This window comes from Cyprinus carpio, chromosome B23 (genome assembly GCF_018340385.1).
Source record: "Cyprinus carpio isolate SPL01 chromosome B23, ASM1834038v1, whole genome shotgun sequence".
Lineage (NCBI taxonomy): Eukaryota > Metazoa > Chordata > Actinopteri > Cypriniformes > Cyprinidae > Cyprinus > Cyprinus carpio.
Window position 1 is genome coordinate 19,691,192 of NC_056619.1, and position 14,427 is coordinate 19,705,618.

Sequence of the window (14,427 nt, forward strand, 5' to 3'; positions counted from 1 at the left end):
GCTTCATAATGACCAGTGCTGCTGCTTTCCATAAAGAAACCTGCATCTATATATAATCACAAAAGTTTTCCTTGAGCATTACCTTACAGAGTAATTTAAAGCTGAAACTTGTGTTTCATCGAATATGAAATATTTTCCAGCATCACAGAGCCATATAAACCCGACAAATGATATTTGGCTGTCATAGAGGATTAGTGGGCCATTAATGGCCTCTTTCTACCGTAAATGAGATATTGCATCATCAATTCCTTTTTACAGGCTACATCAGTCTTTTCCTCATTCTTTTTAGTTATGGAGGGAAAAAATATTCTCAGATCTGACAGCAGGGAAAGTTGCTGGAGGTAATAGAATAACCACAGCGAGACGCTGCAGAATTTTGTCACATCTCCCAGCTGCACATCTGTCACCGAATCTTTTAAAGTGGCATTCTACAATCGATAGTTTGATCGGGTAGCTCAAACAGAAATGGATTACACATTGGCCTGTCTTCTGCATCTTTGTACTTAAAAGGGGACATTGCAGGAGCACTTATTCCATGATCCATCAATAATTTAGAGTGGGAAAAGAACCGGTGGCAGCCATCAGAAGTATTGCAAAACTGCCAGAGGAGAAGAGCGCATCTACCAAGTCTTGTGTAAGTATAGCCTACTAAAAGATGTGTGTGCTCTTAAGAGAGGCAGGGTCAATATCTGGAGGGCGTCCATATTGAAGTTCCACAACACTAACTCTCAAATGCGTCTTAGTCATCCACTGGTAATCAAATATAGGTTTTTTTTAATACATTATTCACTGTTCTGTTGAGAATAAGTAGTATGTTTAAATAAAAGGGAATTGGATTTGAATTGCACAGATAAAGCTCAATCCAGTTAGGCTAAACTGAACTCTCATCTGCATAAAATAAGAAAAACATTGCTTTATCTATACACCATTAGTGGTGCCAAAAAGTTCTGTAGAAACTTTACTATACAAATCTTATATTTATCAATGCATTAATCTGCCGGAGCCATTGTTTAGTGGTTAGTGCACAATATATATATATATCTCTCTCTTGGCATAATTATATGGATTCTCTCAACTAATGACAAATAAATAAATAATTGTGTCTGTAAACATGGTATTTAAACACGCACCAGTTATCAGGCCAGATTCATTCACATTCCTGAATCTGCAATTACTCAAGCTCAAGCCGATGAAAAGGAAACATTTGACTTTGGCCATTTGAAGTCAGCAGTGACAGATGGGTGTGAATGGAGACTGCAGCTGTGTACCGGAGAACACATGTCCCGTGTTAAAACCACTGCGCCGCTTGACTCAAGGTTGAGCTCAAGTGCCAGCCTTGGAACGAATGCTATAATTGGTACAATCCTTGAAACATTATCCCTGTCTGACCTTGGCCATGGTCATACAATCTGAGCCTAATTACTGATGATTGCTGGACTCCGAGGGGCAGTGAACGCGCCCAAACTGGGTCCAACTTCCAGATGGTGAAAAAGTGAAATAGATCTGAAATATTACAGAAGGCTCACTTTAGATATGTCAATTATGTTTGCTAGAGATCATTAGGGTAATGACAAGTGGAAGTAATTCAAAAAAGATCAATGCTTATTATTAATATCAGTCACTTCTCATTTCATCTGCTGTGTAACTAAATCATCTGATCATAAAAAAAAAAACATATACATTTCCAGATTCTCACTAAATGCAAATATTTACACACTACATACACATTACCTCAAAAGTTCAGGGTCAGTATTCCTTTTTTAAAGAAATTAATTATTTTATTTCACATAAATGCATTAAATTGATCAAATGTGACAATACAGACAACTGTAGAAGATCTGGAAAAATGTCATTTTTTTTTTAAAGCAGCACAAGTGTTTTCAATATTGATAATAAGAAAAATGTTTCTTAAGCGCCAAAGCATTATATTAGAATCATTTCTAAATGATCATGTGGCACTGAAGACTGAAAATTCAGTCTTTGCCATCACAGAAATAAACTAAATTTTAAAAACTTAAGATAGAACAGTTATTTTAAATTCTATTAATATTTCACAATAATTGATCAAATGAATGCAGCCTTGATGAGATGAAAAAAATCAAAGATGAAAAAACTTCCAAAAACATTAAAAAAAAACAGACACACACACACACACACACACACACACACACACACATATATATATATATATATATATATATATTCAAGCTAAAATATTTAATGTATATTTTAATAGTAGACAATATACTATTAAATTATCCTATAATCAATACCTATAAATTTAGAAATGTCAATATCAATAACCAATATGGTACGAAAATATTGTGCCTCTTCAGTATTATATTACATCAAGGATAATGGCTATGATTTTTAATAATCAGGATAAAAAAAAAATCAAATTATGTGCAACAAATTTACACAAAAGCTCTATTTCTCATTGTGGGTTTCTATACTGATGGATGGTGTTTCCTGCTCTTGATGTTGGTATCTAAATGCTGCTCCTCTACAGCAATGTCCACCAAACCCTCCTTCGATCCTCCCTCTCCTCTTTATCCTCTCTGGCCATTTAATCCTATGCGGTGGATGTAAATCGATTAGCCCATAACTCACACACACCTCTCCCTTCAAGGATCTCCATTAAAACCCAAGGATTCTGCCTCATTTGTTTGATTTTGTATATGTACAGGCACACCGCCTCCTGCAAGCTGCCCGGCTCGACATGCTCAGCGCCACACAGAACCGGCAAACAAAAGTGTGAGTCATTGCTCACTCTGGAGACAGCTTTCCACTGCCATGATGTGCCGCCGAGGAGAAAGCTGACAGACAGCGCCCAAAATGAGCCTCCCTCCACCTTAATGTCAGTCTGTGGAATGTATTTGCAATCCAAATGCATTTTCAGCCCAAGGTGAAGAAACTAATTGCAGGAATTAAACGGCGTAAAGCGACTATTGTAATGTTTATCCGTCAGAGTGGATGTGGCAAGACAAGAGCATGGGTTTTCGGGGTTAAACTGCATTGTATTAATGCAGGATTTCGATTTGTCGGGTGATCAGCTCAGTGGGTGTGTCAGACGCAGGGGCAAGCGGGAAGCGTGCTGAGAGTAATGCAGGGTGATGGCCCGCTGTAAGACCGCTGCTCATCCGTTTGTGGATCAAAGTGCTCACATGCCGTAATTTTGTAGCGAGCTGAAAGGTTTGAAAGCAGCTCTAGCTTTGACGCTCCATGGCGTCTCATCTCCCCCTTCTCTTAAGGCGTCTGAAAGCGTCACAAGGGCAAGCGTGACTCCGTCGGCTCAGCGGGAGACCCATTCCTCCTCTCAGCTCAGCCATGGCACTAAGCTCACACAACACACACCAGCCATAACAACAGCTGATACACACACTGAGCACTTTAGAACATTGGCTCAATCTGTGATTATGACTGCACGCTATTGATGCGAAAAGTAGTGCTGAGTTTCTGGCCTCTTTTGGAGTAAACACGCTCACACTCGGTCGACACACTTCAGGAGATACTGAGCATTTTCACCTGCATGACATAACAGACAACTCTCATGGGTTTAGGAAATTCTTACAACAAAATGAAGCAGTAAGCCACGAGAGTATGTTTGAGCTCAGAGTTTAAACCTCTAAAACAACTGCAATATCGTATGGTAAAATCGATGTAATGCACATTCGATTTACTTATTGCTTTAATACAAAAGTGCCAGCAGCACTGTGGTATTTAATCTACAGTGAAATTAATATGAATTAAGCATAAACCAACTAATTAAGCATCCGCCAACTAATATTGTTCAACATCCCAAATGGCAAAATAGCAGCATGGTGCATTAGTAAAGAATGTGGCATCAGTGTATGTTTAAATAGTAAAGTTTCAAACACAGCTTTTCCAATGAGAATGAATTGGAAACAGAGTAATTAGGCTTAATATAATAGTTACAAGAATATATAAATAATGTTTCAAAAGTTTGCAATCATTAAAAAAAATAAAATAAAAAAGGAATTAACACATATTCAGCAAGGATGCATTAAACTGATAAAAATGCTACAAAAGTTTTCTATATTGATAGAAATTGATAATAAGAAAAGTTTCTTCAGCACCATTTTAGCATTTTAGAGCATAAGAGACACCAAACTTTTGAACTTTAGTATTTCTATAACTTAAACAGAATAGTTCACCTCAAAATAAAAATAAAAAAAATCAGTCAACATTTACTCACCTTATGTTGTCCAAACTCATACAACTAATTTATTTTGCTCATGCTCTCAAATACATTGTGATGTACATTGTCATGCTCTCAAATGTATTTAAGCTTGGTTCATTAAGATTAGTCATCCAGGAACCAATGGCCAGCTTCACTGTCGCTTATTTGAGATTTAAGAGCTTCGGTGACTTTCGGTTTGATCCTTACAAATAGCTATTCTGAAGACACAAGTCATATAGACTACTTTTAAAGTGACTGTTTTTTGTCATTTTTTCCTTTAAACACACTCAAAACAGTAATTAAAACAGTCTTTGGAAATAAAGTCATGCAGGTTTGGAACGACATGAGAGTAAATGACAGAATTTTTCATTTTGGGGTGAACTATCCCTTCATAGATCAGGATTTTCTTTCATTCTGTATGTCATTGTGTCTGGTTGGTATTGGGTTTCTCGATTACACTGTCTCTTTTGACAGAGAAGGCAACTGCCATGTCCTAACACATGCACGCACAGACTATGATCCGTGTGTGTGGCAAAGTGGCTGGGGCCGAACCTCTGCTCACTGAATGGATCATCTTTGTGTAGCGACAGCTGTTTTTTTGTGGTAGCATGGATGCATGGAAGAGCGCATGGAAGGTAGCATGGACACACACACACACACAGGCCTGTCAGAGCAGTCAGTGGCTGCAGGGCTGACATACATTTACCACAAACTTCCCCACACAAACACACACAAGTGTTTGTCCCCCTCTAATGGCCCACTCAAGGAGGAAGCCTGTGGGTAGCTTCATTATATATTACACTAAGAACTAGCTTTCTGTTTGTCTTGTCAGTGTGTACTGAAAAAAAAGACATTTCTTGAAATAAGTTTTCATATAAGAAAGTCAGTCATACAAGTTTAGAACTACATCTGTAAATTATGACAGAATTTAGGTGAACTGTGTCTTTAAGAGGTGGGAGGAGTTTGAGCTTCACAGACTCTTCACAGAAGAGCACCTTGAACATTCTTCAGAATTTCTCCGCCTGTATCAAAAAAAAAGAAAGTCACATGTATTTGCAGCAACATGACAGTGAGTAACAGCATGTCAGAATTTATATGTCAACTCTTCCTTTTAGTGGACATTTAGCATTGATCAATGTGTTTTGAAGAAACGCTTACGTCTACTCAGTCTCCATTCTGCAACTGTCAGGGGCCCGTCTGAACCGTTCACCTCCGCTTCATCATTCGGAGCCTCTGACTTGTTTCCATGGCTAAATCATCTTTCTCTCCCCATCTGATCAGGAATAAAAGACCCTCACGCTTAACAGAGAACAAACATCATGAAAATGCTTCGATGTGATGCCCTCTGGAGACCTTCAGTTACTTCTTCAGAAAACAAAACACAGTTCTCCGTCTCTGTTGTGTTCTCACAAACACAAGAGAGTCTGTAATTGCCAGCAGGGTGTGAGTTCATGCGCGCCTTTGCGTGTGTACGTCGTGATACATATCGCTCTGAAGTGTTTATTATTGTTTTTGCCCTTGCTTGAAGGCGTCTGACTGACAGGGGGTGGAGGGAACTCGCAAAAGCGCCGCGTTCTCGCACATCCAGTGCGTGGGAGAGAGTGGCGGGCCTCGTCAGCTAGCGGTGCTAGCAGAAACAACGACGACAACGGAGAGACTGAACCACACAGATGGCCGAGCCTTCAACACAGCGCTGCCATCCGTATCACATAAACATCATTCACACTCCTACCAGAGAAGATCATGATGGAAAAAACAATTAAGCACGCCACTTTCGCAGCGGAGTCATTTACACATTTCAGCGTTTGCGATGACTCATTTTCACAAAAGATTCCTAGGGTTCCAGGCAAATATGAAACATTTAGGAGTCAAATGACTTTTTTACTTAACAAATTAGAGAATTAACCCAACTGTACAGAAGTACTATAGTTCATCAAGTACATAGCTTATTACTTTAGCTTTTAATAAGTACCAGTAGTCAAACAAACAACTCAGTAAATAGACTTATATATGTATATCATGAACCTTAAATAAAAGTCACAGTAGCCTAATAGTTGTCGGCTGAATCGCAGATAACTGATCAAGGACTGGGGGTTCACTAAGAAAATCAGTTGTGAACTTATTACTCATTTGGTTTTGTTTTATGTCTGTATTGTGTCACTAAATGTTGAATTATTGCAAGACCTGTAAAGTAATGCAATTTCACTCTCCCACACTAAAAAAAAAAATCTTGTAGAAACCGTTTTCACTCAGAAATCGCTAAATTTCATGCAAAAACAGCAAGCAACACATTAAAATGAAAATGGAATTTAAAAAGCAGAAATACTGAAATAGCAAATTTTTTGTAAAATACTCTAAAGTTTTCTGTCTAGGTTGAACTTTAACTTTAATGACTCATTCAAACCAATTAAAAAAGATTAATCTTTTTATTTTACTCGGTTCATAAGAGTAATTTTTCATGAATCAGATGTGATGACTCTTGCTGCATTCATTGTTTACAGCATGAAACCATGGCAGACACAGGTCAGTGTTTGTCAAAACTGCATTTGAGTGCACAAAAATCTTTAAATAACTACTTGTCGCGAATTTAAATTTTTTTGTCGATTTAAGTCTGCATCCTGCAATGGTACACAAACATGCCTACATACTGTACACCCAGTCATATATTCAAAGATATGATCTCTAAAGACAATAGATAAACTTGCCACACCAAGTCTGATAAACACTCAACACAAGCACTTGCAAAAATTACACGCACGATAAATTGGCCACCATTTGAATAAGATGCTTATCAGAACGTGAGTCTCTGGGAAATGAGTATGTGTTTGCCTGGCTCTCTCATTGTTGTGGATTTTGATAATGTATTTGATTTTAATTAGATGTATTTCCACACCCTGCTACGCCAAACACCTCTCAATATAGCGGCGTCTAGGGTAGCGGGCGGAAACAGGCGTGGGCACGTCCCGGCGATTCTGCACGGCTCCGGCCAAATCAGATGCACGGCTATTAAGCAGAACCACAACGCTTAATAGGGTAATCTCCTGTTGATTTTGTCATTATGTCCCCTACAATCAGTAATGAGGTGCAGTGTGCATACTAATAAACTACTTTGCATATTAGTGAGGAGTTGTGAATTTCTGCCATGTTCAAAAAGGCTCTTTTTAAAATATATTCCTCTATAAAAAGAACTTCACATCAGTGACACACAGGTTACATCTGAAACATCTCTAGAAGGGCACAAAGTCATCCCTTGACTGGTACTTTTTCTGCTAAGTCACTTAAAAAAGCATCTGCCGACAACATGAATGTAAATGTACATGACATCCAGGCCTCCCTCTACAAACATTGCCATTTTGTTGTTTTGCCTGGGGTTCAGTTGTTGATTTCCATTTCCCAGATGGACTAACTGAAGAACAAAATTTGTTTTCTTGGAAGCTTAGAAGAAGAAAACATACAGAACATGCAGACATCTTGACATCTCTCTGCTAAAGATATAAAGATAAAGATAATTCTGCAAAAAAAACAAAAAAAAATAAAACTTTTATAAACATTATACTGTTCAAAGTTGGGTCTTTATGCTTTTTTAAATGTTTTTTAAATAAGTCTTTTGTTTTCCAAGGCTGAATTTCTTTGATTAAAAATGCATAAAAATAATATGTATTTTTTTTTTATATTGTGAAATATTATAATAATAATGGTTTTCTATTTTAACTTATTTTAAAATGTACTTTAAAAGGCTAAATTTTGTTAAATTGTTGATATAGAAAGTAAAATAAAAAAAAATAAAAAAACAGTATTTATTTAAAATCTTTTGTAATATAAATAACTTTACTTTCACTTTTGATCAATTAAATGTGTTCTTACTGAATAAAAGTATTAATTTCCTTATTGCAAAATTTTATTTTAGATATTTAAATAATTTATTTAAATTAGATTTTATTTTATATCATATTGACAAGAAACAGATATTTAATTGCACATGCTCATTTAAATTAACTCAGTGAGCATTAAATGATGTAATGTTTAAAAACACTTTTCTTAAAAACTAATCTTAATTGAATCTCAAAATGAATATCCATTTTTATTGTTATACAAGCTCTAGCATCAATTGTTTTGATATTGTTATTTAATGCAATGACACTCATACATTTGAAGTGTTTAAATACTTTTTTGAGGCCAAATCTTTAAGAAATAAAAATGCACATTATAATGTTTTAATGCCTAAATTCACTTGTAGCATTCAAAAAGCAACTGACTTTTGTTTTATTTATTTTTACAAAATTGGTACAATTCAGCCAGAATAATTTCTACACACAACTCATATGGAAATTAAGGGTTTCTGTACTGTAACTGTAACCGAGCATCTATTAGCTATACGACATACTGTATTAATCCATGGTGCTCATGTAGGCAAGATAAGTTCAAACCCCATCATCTTCCTATAATTTCCTGTCTGTATACCATCTACTATCAAAAAAGTGGCAAAAAAAAAAAACCCCTGACAGGTTATATTTCAACTTTTCCCCATCAGACAATGATTGTCAGTTTTTAATTAACCATGTCAATGTTTGCAGTGCCCTCCACAACCCAAGTGACACTGAGCTCAATTAATCTTAAATAATTCCATCTCTCATGAGCGGAGCCAAAGGACACCAGACACGCCCCTTCACAAACTCATCCCATTACCTTTTCGTTAAACCCCCCAAAATGCCAACAGACATGAATTACTCATTTCATCTGGCTAATATCCCCCACCAAGGGATGCGGAACGCACAAAGGACGAGACAATTGCGTTCAGCATTACGTGTCACTGCTCTCCATCGCCAGGGGAACAGATGGAGTGATGCAGAGAACGAGAGTGAGACTGATGAAGGTTTACTCGCTCACGCCGTCTTTCAAAACGGGGATTTAGACCACTCGTCTGCCTGTCCCGAAGACACCACAGACAGCTGCTGATACTTTAATCCCACCTGGCCTTTCACTCCCAACCCGGACCAAAGCCTATGCAGATAGGAGGATGCAAATGGAGGGTGGAGGGATAAAGAAAGGAAGGATAGCGGGGATCAGGACGTGACAAGAGTCATTAGAGCCAGCCTCATCCGTCACGGTGCCGGAGAGGTAGATGATAAGGACATGGGTCAAGGTTAGACATGTGACAGGAAGAATGCCAGAGGGCCTTGCAGGAATCTACACAGCAGAGAAATGTGCCACATTGGGACCTCTTGGCGACAAGATGGGATTTATTTGCCAATTACTAGTAGTTCTAGTACTACTGATATAAACATTAAACCAAGACTGTGAAATAATATTATGGCTCCAAAATTTAAACATTTAACAGTAAGTCATAGTTAACAGTGCATGAAAATCCTTGCATTAAAATATTAAATTTCATTTATTTTGAGGAATGAATGCACACTACTTAGGATCTCAAAAAGAAGTTTGGATTTGATTAAAAAATAGACAGTAGTCGTCAAAATCTTTCGCTTTCTGGTTGTCAAACTTAAAGTGTTGTCACATAGACTTTCATTCACTGAAAGCCCATTCATCCACATGCAAGCACACTCAAACTGTATGACATTCATACAATTTTAAGTGTTTAAATACTTTTTTGAGGCCAATCATGTATAAGAAATTTGCAGATTTCAATATCATAATTTATGTTCTGAAGATGAACGAAAGTCTTACAAGTTTGGAATGACATGAGGGTGAGTAATTAATGGCAGAATTTTAGGGTGAACTATCCCTTTAAGGTGTTATCTGAAAGAAAACAGAGGTAAAGTGCACAGCGACTACAAAAAAAAAAAAAAAAAAAAAAAAACCTTTCACTGTAGATTCAGAAACCACATTCCTTTAAGATCCACCTTCATGAATCACAGGAATGTGTGGTGTGAGGGAGGCAACAGCAAAATACAGATTACTGACTTCTGATTACACCCTGTCTATGATATTCTCAACTGAATGACTCATGCATCAGAATGAACAAACTAACAAACAAACTTTTGGTCACATCAAGAAGCAAAATAAAACTTGCAATGATTAGGAATTCAATAACAGAAGCTATAAAATGCTACAGAAACTATAAAACATATGAATACATAAACAATGTAAAAATGTATAACCAATCCATTTATATTATATATAAATATATAATTCAAATTAAACTAAAACACAAATTTATATTGGGCTTAAAAACACCAAAAAAGAGAGGACCATGACATGCAATTGATGTGCTTTTCTGCTGTGTTCGTCCTCTTCTGGGTCTCTCTATAAAAGTCTTCCTGCAGCACATTTAAATTTAAATTAGATTCATTCCAAGTTTCATTTTTAATCATGCATTATTCAAAATAAAATCATTCCAAAGCACCACTAATGTATCCTGTAGGATGGCTTTCTGGACTATCATTATCTATAAAAACAACATTAAAAATGTAGGCCACGCCTTAGGACTAGCTCCTAAATCTCTCTTATCCTGACCATAAGAGAGAAAATACGATTTAACACTTCTATCATCAAAATTTCTCATGAGCAAAACCGTAATTTGACTCCTTCTAGAAAACAAATCAAAGTTTCTAGATCTGCTGTTTCTTCACTGATAAACGGTATTAGTGCTAAGATCAATATTTATGCTTGATTTTAGTTGGCAAATAGAAGTCTAAGGGCTCATAAATGCAAAAAGACTGTGTTCAAAACATAATAAAGAATTCTGAGGTGACAAAGCACTAAGAAAAGGATTTCATAAAAAAAGACAATAAAGCAAGCTAGCAGAAAAAAGAAAACAGCCAGAGCCAACAACACGATCATTTTTGATCACTCAGCCTTTGCTGAAGTCCTGTACATCATAAAATACCACTAAAATATAACCCCAACCCCTCGTGATGTCCAGAGACAAGCCTTAGATGGTTTTGATGGCTCTCCTCACCCATCAAAGCCTTTTAAGCACCTACAACGTCAGCACTCCTCCGTACACTTCTAACATGCCCTTGCGGGTCGCTGTGGTCACAGGATATGTCAGGTAAGATATATTTAAAACTCTGAAGTTAATTCTTTTCCAAAGTAAACACTAAAGTCCACAGAAAGTTTGGATCTGGATTCTCAGAGCAGGACTGTTATGTCTGATTTTCTCTCTACTTGTGGGAGGACTGTGAACATGTGTGTCACAAAATAACTGCACTGTTATATCTGCCTACCTCAGTGTTTCCTCTCTGAACCTCAACACTCTTGTATAACAGAAACAAAATATGGGATCTGTATATAAAATGTAAAAAAAAAAAATGTAATGGTAATTTTCTGCCAGGATATTATCCATTAATTTTTCATATTAGTTTAACTTTTTACACAACGCAATGTGCAAAACTGCATTATACATAAATACATAAATGCCATTATATAGCTAAAAACTAGATCCTAGAAATGCATCAAAAAGTTTGAAAAATATTTCAATAAAAATCTCAGCAAAATAACCCTCTATTCAAAAGAAACACTCAGGGAGAGCTTTTACTGCGGAAGCCAGCTATTCATTTCTTTTATTTCTTTACAAAACACCAGAGCATGATTCTAAAAGCCTAATGTATGTAGACGTGTGTGGCTGAGCAACAGTGAGAAAGAAGAAAGGAAAAGTTATGAATCCCCTGTACCTCAGCGTGGTGAAGTAACATTCTGGACTCTCTGGACTCACAGCTTCTGCCAATATGAGGAATGGACCAGAGGCCCCAAAATCACCAGCACCAATGTTATCACCATCTGAAAATGCTAAGGATTTACACCAAAGGCACATTATACCAGATGAGCTTCCCTGGACCATAAAGTTGTCATAAAATACCTAGAAAGCTTATTTCTGTCCATGCAAACACAAAACTTCATTCTTTTTTCTAATCTCTAGGTTAGAGACTTATGTGGATTTGGGGGACAGTTCTTGGTTGAGTTAAATTTTTCTTAACAGTAAATTTTCAGTCAAAATAAGAAATGCACATCTTCTATAAAAAAACAAACAAACAAAAAAAAAAATCTGGTTTGTGGAGTGCCTCAGGGTTCTATTTTAGCACCTGCTCACTTTTCAATATGCTTCCCTGGGTTCCATGGTGTTTCCTTCCATTGCTACACTGATGATATGCAAATTCACCTGCCTGTGGCGTGAAACAATCAGACTACTTTAAAATCTCTGCTAGTGGGTTTGGATGAGGTTAAATTTTGTCTTTCATAAAAACATTCTCTTTTTCAATGCAGATAACACAGAAGTTATTGACTTTGGCCAATCAGATTTTACGGGGAGAAAAAAAAAAGATTGAGCTTGAATATCTGTATTCTTTTGTTTTTCCTCATGTGTGGAATTTGGGTGTGTCTAAATTTTGACAAATTAACTCTGTAATAGGTTTTTTTTTTCATCTTCATTTACTTGCTAATATTAAGCCATTCCTCTTTGAGAATTCTTTGGAGGTTACAGTCCATGCTTTCATTACATTTTGGCTGGATTACTGCAACTCTCTTTATTAAGGTATATCTAAGTCTCAAATTTCTTGGATTTAAAATGCGGCAGTGAGATTTGTGAAGGGATATAAGAAATTTGCTCATGTCACTCCCTTCTGAAATCCTTACACTGTCTGCCGGTTCATGACAGATTTTTTTTTTTTTTTTTTTTTTGCTGCTTGTAAACAAATCATTAAATAATCAAGCAGCTACCTGGCTAACTTACTCAACCTCTATAATCCCTCGAGAAGCTTAAGGTCTTAGTATAAATACTTCCTCAGAACTCCAAATTACTCATTTAAAAAGATGAGGAAATTTTGCAGTGGCAGACCGTGTATTATTGAACAGCCTGCCAAACTATTCCTACCTTACATGCATTTATTTATATATATATATATATATATATATATATATAAATTCATTTGAAAAATGTATACATTTGCTCCTTGAATTACTTAAATTTGCTCCAATAATGTGGTTAATGCTTCATCTTATGCCTAAAAACACCCCTTGCCCATTATAAAAACATCCAGAAGGGAGGCCTGCATAATAACAAATTGAGCAACAATCCAAAATAGCAGTCCAGCAACACTAATCTTACTGTCATCACATTTGTCCCACTATTACTGTAGATTTATTGGCCACTGCTGCTTTAACACAGGTTCAGTCCTATTCCCAAGACTCTCATCTAGTTCTGCTGCAACAGAAAGTGTGTCCCATCTGAACCTGGTTCAACTTTACTGACCCGTTAAACATTTATGGAGCTGTCAGGCACAAAAAGGGCAAACCAGAGAAAAGTCAGGCTCAGCTGGGCGTCAAGGAGGACATACACCTCCAGAGCATCTCTAGCAGTTATCACTTTACAGCCATTAACAGGAAACAGGGGGAAAATGGCCTTTAAATGGCCAGTTAATTGCAGCATAAATTTGAGTGGTTAGAGGCCCAATCAGATGGAAATTGTACCCTCTGATGGAGCTTCTCAGCTGGGTTGGCATTGCAAGCAGTTATCTGCAGATGGACATCAACTCAACCAAATGCACAACTAAATGACAGCAAGTCTCAAACAACAACAAAGGGCTAAATGCAACGCCATTTAAAAGTTTTATAAAGTTTTGCCACACACATATTCACAAAAAAAAAAAAAAAAAAAAAAAAAAAACCGGAAGAATAAACACATACAAAACACTCATATACAAACTGTATCACAATTCATTGACAATAGCTATTAAACCACACAGACTCAGAATGTCTTGACGCTCTCATATGATAGCATTAAATATGTCAACAAAGTACAACGATACTTTAAATTACTGCTATACAGTATTTACCCTGTACTTCAAAGAAATCTTGCAGGCAATGATCATGGTACTGCAGGCTACATACAGTATAACTAATGTTTATATCATGATACGTTTTGGTACTTCAGTGGTTTGACTGTTTTGATACATTGTTTAGACTTTTACTTACAGTTGAGTCGTGAGCTGCCACGTGTAGGTGTAGATCCTAAAGCTCTTCATTGCATTGTCAGGTTTGGTCACAGCGGATGGTGGGTAATTGTCCAGTAGGCCTATCCACAAAACCCAGCTCATGTTGTTCGTTATATTCCAAGATATAGCATTACTGTATCACAGAGTGAGAACGCGCTCCAAACAATTTGGTGAACTGTTCGATCCATTAACACATTTCAGAAAAGAACCGCTTCAAAACAATCATTCATTTGTGAAACGAACTGTACATCGATTCGCTAATTCTGATTCTAAACA

At 36.7% G+C, this 14,427-nt stretch overlaps 1 protein-coding gene across 1 annotated transcript in view; it reads right to left on the bottom strand.

Annotated features, from left to right (window-relative positions):
• Positions 1-14,427, bottom strand: part of LOC109103473 (plexin-A2) — a 201,994-nt gene that overhangs the window by 187,521 nt on the left and 46 nt on the right. The window contains exon 1 of the mRNA XM_042750415.1: positions 14,132-14,427. This exon is cut by the window's right edge and continues 46 nt beyond it. The gene's annotated coding sequence lies outside the window, so the exon portion shown is untranslated. The remainder of the gene's footprint in view (positions 1-14,131) is intronic.